The following is a 5,400-nucleotide window of genomic DNA, read 5'->3' on the forward strand; positions in this document are numbered from 1 at the left end:
AAAACATTATTAACTAACACAAACCAAAGAGTTTCTGTCTGGCTCTTATACACATCTAGATGTGTATAAGAGACAGATAGATTACAATAGGGAGATTATTGTTAACCACACACACATAGCATACGCACAGCTCTGTGCCTATTTGGCGTTCCATACAAATATATTACGGCCGAACAAGTGTACGGCCGAACCGGACGTCATTCGTAGTGATTCCTTATATTCCAGGCACTTATATTGAGCTGCAGTTAAGCACTACAATATTAACATCCAACCAAGCTAGGCCTACATCATGTCATCATCGGTACCATTCTGCTGCAATATTTCATTCATAATCTAGCATTCCCTATTTTTAAAACCTATATTTATAATGTGAGAAAGACTTTTAGATACATATTTATCTAAATAAAGAGTAATATACCAATAATAAATACTGTAAAACGAAACTGTTAAAAATACTTTACCTGTCAGTCTTCAAGACGACGAACTCGACTCTTATTGCCAGACTGCTTATCGCAATCTCTTCTTCGACAGAAATGATAAGCTATAGCGACCTCTATAGTTCTATAGCATTATTAATTGTTGTTCCCGGATTCTCGCCTTTAGCTACTTGCAATTGTTTTCATTTTCCAAGCTATAAAACTTATACATTCATCGTATCCTGTCCCCTGTTTATTCATATAATATATTGGTGTAATGTTACAATACAAAACTGTATTCATAACATACAAAATATCAATACTGTAATAGGCCTATATCTATTTTACTCAAACATATATACTCTCAGCCACCTGTATTTCGAATATAGCCGGCTGTTACGCAAGCAAATTAAATACATATTATCCCTGGTTCTTGATTTAATTTGGCCAGCGAGAAAAAAAAAAATAGTCTACAAAAATATTTAAAACAAATAGAATCATTCGATAAGCATATTTGTAATAAAGTAAAGACAACAATGCAACACCAGCCTCATGTGCACTAACAACTTTATGGGGAAAACTTGAGGAGATGGTTCCCCGGATGGTTCGTAAATAACCCAACTCTAATAGGCCAAAATAGAATAGGCCTGTATACACCGACACCAAGTTGTGTCTCTCGGTTTTGTTCTGTTCACTGTGTCATTGTGTTTGCACTTAATTCCACAAGGTTAATAAAACTTGGTGTAGGTCTACTAAGAACAGTGCTCATAAAAATACAAAGGACATCACATACATAGTTACCAAACGTTACAGGTAAAATTTATGTTCATGTTACTTGTGTCTAGATTATAAGATCAATCATATTGGTAAATCGACTTTCTACCAAACTTGTTCACAGCAATGTTGACTGTAGAATAATCGATAAGTACATTACATGAAGTTGATTGTGCACGAAATAATGTCGATTGAACAGTACAACATTTTCATTGTAAACGAAATAATGTCGAGGTTATGTGTTCATTGTACACGATATAATGTCAATTATGTACATTGTAGACTAAATAATGTCGATGGTACATCGATTATCTCATCACATTATGTTCATTGTACACGAAATAATGCCGTGTGTCCATCACAAACAGCATGCTTATTGTACACGTAATAATGTCGATTATGTTCTTTAAAATATATCAACTGTAGAGTTAACATTTTTTTTTATTAAACTTATGTGGAACGGTTAACGACTTTGTTGATCTCAGTTGCAGACGAGGCGCCAATGAAGGTGGGAGAGATGATCGTAAAACAAACGGGAAAATAACTTGTTTTTGTTCAGTTATCTAAAACACAATAACTAGCAGACTCAAATAAGATAGTATAATACATACTCCAAGTATCGAAATGCACACCATCGTGTCGGGATTCAATATTTCGAAATTAATTATGAATGATGATGATTCATGATCATGACATATGTCGAAATATTGAATCCCGACACGATGGCATGCATTTCGATACTTTGAGTATGTATTATAGTATTTTATCTGAGATTAATCAGTGGACCTTTCGGTTTTCAGCAGGCTCAATGCTCTAAACTAATTCCTCCATGCTAGAATAGACCGAAATTCACAACAAATTCATAAAGTTCATCGGCCCAGCAGCCGGTCCGCTTAGCTGTGAAAAAATTCTACGTAGACGCAAACGAAATTACCTTATTTTTCTTTTTAAATATTTAAACTCCAAATTTGATTATAACCTTGATTCAAATTTGTATTTTCATGTTGCGGAAGCTTCGTATAAATCATTTTGTTAATTTTCAGTTTTCTCGAGTTAGTGTTTGTAAAAATGGTAGTCCTATTATTCGTCTTGTTGTTACAATAATTTAGTTCAAATGTTTTCCAATATCGATATTTTTAATTGTAATATTTCTAACTTTAATCAAATTAATTTATAAATTAAGTTATATATATATACATATAGGTATATATCTGTCTCTTATACACATCTAGATGTGTATAAGAGACAGCTTGAGGATTTCGTTTTCTGGAGTGTCGGAATTTCGGTTGTCAAATGAAAGAGTACCTTGTCTGAGGGCTGGTGAAATGGGTCATTTTTGTATAAGCATATTCCTTGTATTAATGCTATGTGTTATCAATTTATTTTTGCTTTCCGGAATTTTTCCATACTTTGGATTTTCCATTTTGAAATACTATTAAGTAATGGTTGGAAAGAATCCATGGTGTAAGAAAAGAATAAAAGCGGGGGTAATTTCGGTCTAGGTGTTGTATTCAAGAAAATTTTTTTTTTTTTTTTTTTTTGTGGTGGGAGGAGGAGATATTTTTTTATGGTGGGAGGGGGAGGGGAGAATAAGATTTTCATGTTGTACTTGTTGTTTATCTCTTAGAATTTAGATTTGTCTTGTTTTGATTTCGTTTTTTTCTTTCTTTTTCTTGGACGCACCGTTACGTATGTGTGCCACTGTTGTAAAAGTGTTGATTCCAAATAAACAATATATAGGCTAAAATATGCGACAATGAATTTTTATGTAATTTTATGCATTTCTAATCTTTAGACCTATATTTTACCATACCATTACCATTTTATCATTACCACCATAAATTTTACACCCGACTTCGCATTCACCCGGCTGTGACTGGAATATTTTTAAGAAGCACGAGCTCCTGTTGACAAACTCTGTACCGTTTAGATTCGCTTCGGGCGGCGGCAATACTTAGTTCGGATAGAATTTCCTGTTTTTAGTTCATTACTGGGGGTTAGCGCGAACGCAGTCCCCCGCTACCATAAATTTTACACCCGAGTTCCCCACATTTGAGGGAATCGCAAGGGTCAACCACAGCTAGGTGCAATGCCGTGGCCTCGCCTTGGGAGGACTTCCTTCATGATCAAAGTCTCTCCTGTGCCAGGTAAGTATGCCTTGCTACGAAGGGTAAGAGTATATATACAAACACATTGAATGTAATATATAAATGTCATTTCCTATTTAATTGTCATAAAAACAATATGAATTCTTTTAAAAAAATTCCCAACATAATATAGCTATTTCTAAAACACTGTAAATATTAATGAAATGCAGAATTGAATTAAAATATTTAATGATTTTAAAAGTATTTCAAATGGGCTATATTATGGTTATGAATATTCATTTATTTTCTAGTGGGAGCGTGAACAATAAGGGTTACTTTCCAAAGGAATAATGACTTCCGGAGAAAGCAAAAGCCCCACCCCTAGGATAAAGCCATGATAGACAGTTGAGAGCATAAAGAAAATTGAACAGATTCTCTATGGTTGAGAGAGACTACAAATTATTGTAGTTTTTTTTGGTTTTTTTTACACCAATGATGTAAAATGGAAATTAAATATAACATAGTAGGCCTGATCAGAATGCAATCAATGAGAGGTAGTAACATTTAAATTCCTTTTCGAAATTTACAAGCCGAAAATCAAGAATTATCATTTGAAATACTAAAAACTGATAAAACCCCATACATAACTCTTGTGTTAAATCGGTTTTAACAATTACTCATACTGCATCAGAAATATATCTTACAATGTCTAATTTGTTTAGATAATTTATTTGAACCTTATGCCTACACTTTTAGGACAGTGGCGCATGTCATTTTGAAGGTGCGTTCAACAAAATACATGATACCTTAACCAAACATTTAAAGCAAAAGCATAAGCTTAATTTCAACGTGGACACCACAATACGGTTAACAATTTTCAATCAATTTTATACAGTGTTATATATTAACTATGCTAGGCCTACTATGGCCAATGACAGGTTCGCATTCACCAAACTTCTTACGAATGGAACAACCTGTACCAAACATAAGCTCTTTATTAAATTTTCTGTTTTTAAGATCATTATTGAGGGTTAGCGCGAACGCAGTCCCCCGCTACCATAAATTATACACCCGAGTTCCCCACATTTGGGGGAATCGCAAGGGTCAACCACAGCTAAGTGCAATGCCGTGGCCTCGCCTTGGGAGGACTTCCTTCTTGATCAAAGTCTCTCCTGTGCCAGGTAAGTATGCTTATCTTGCGAAGAGTATGACTATATATATAATTACATTGAATAGGATATATAAATGTCATTAATAGTACCTTTAATTGTCATAAAAACTATATGAATTTTTTTTAAAAATCCCAACATATTAATTAGCTATTTCAAAAACACTGTAAATATTAATGAAATGAAGAATTGAATTGAAATATTTAATGATTTTAAAAGTATTTTAAATAGGCTATATTAGGGTTATGAATATTCATTTTGGCCTAATTTGTAGCGGGAGTGTGAACAAGATGGTACTTTCCAAAGGAATAATCATTTCCGGAGAAAACAAAAGCCCCCAGGATAAAGCCATGATAGACAGCTGAGAGAGAGACTGTACAAATTCCATGTCGTTTTTAAGACACCAGTGATGTAAAATGGAAATTAAATATATAGTAGGCCTGATTGGCATCCGAATGCGATCAGTGAGAGGTAGTAACATTTAATTTCCTTTTCGAAATTTACAAGCCGAAAATCAAGACTTACCATTTGGAATACTAAGCTTGTGGTAAAATAGGTTGCTACAAATACTCATACTGCATCAGAAATCTATCTTACAATGTCCAAATTGGTTAGTTTATTATCTGAATGTTAGGCCTACACTTTTAACTTAGGCCTTACACTTTTCAAAAGTAAACTATTAATAGATAAAACTATTTGAAACATAGACGTAGTATTGCTTATTTAAACAATAGTTTAAATACAAATATTAACTAATAAATTATATTAAGTAATAAATAACATTAATTTAAACATGGGCATATAGTATTTACTACAATAAGATTAACAATTTTCAATCAATTTTAGGGCCTATACGGTGTTATTTATTGACCTAACCTACAATGGCTAATGACAATTTCGCATTCACCCGGCTGTGACTGGAATATTTATAAGAAGCACGAGCTCCTGTTGACA

The 5,400-nt window shown here is 33.4% G+C and overlaps 1 protein-coding gene and 2 non-coding genes across 3 annotated transcripts in view; all 3 read right to left on the reverse strand.

The window, feature by feature from the left end:
• The window catches only part of LOC117102317 (zinc finger protein 184-like), a 7,418-nt gene extending 6,830 nt beyond the window's left edge, over positions 1 to 588 (reverse strand). The window contains exon 1 of the mRNA XM_033242581.1: positions 462 to 588. The gene's annotated coding sequence lies outside the window, so the exon portion shown is untranslated. The remainder of the gene's footprint in view (positions 1 to 461) is intronic.
• Positions 589 to 3,181: 2,593 nt separating this feature from the next.
• LOC117102320 lies at positions 3,182 to 3,345 on the reverse strand. The gene has a single exon (XR_004444394.1). It is a non-coding gene; the product is annotated as a U1 spliceosomal RNA (small nuclear RNA).
• Positions 3,346 to 4,302: 957 nt separating this feature from the next.
• LOC117102318 lies at positions 4,303 to 4,466 on the reverse strand. The gene has a single exon (XR_004444392.1). It is a non-coding gene; the product is annotated as a U1 spliceosomal RNA (small nuclear RNA).
• Positions 4,467 to 5,400: the final 934 nt, after the last annotated feature.

The sequence above is a fragment of the Anneissia japonica genome, unplaced genomic scaffold (genome assembly GCF_011630105.1).
Source record: "Anneissia japonica isolate Jap-2015-1 unplaced genomic scaffold, ASM1163010v1 scaffold3074_len109439_cov131, whole genome shotgun sequence".
Taxonomy (NCBI): domain Eukaryota; kingdom Metazoa; phylum Echinodermata; class Crinoidea; order Comatulida; family Comatulidae; genus Anneissia; species Anneissia japonica.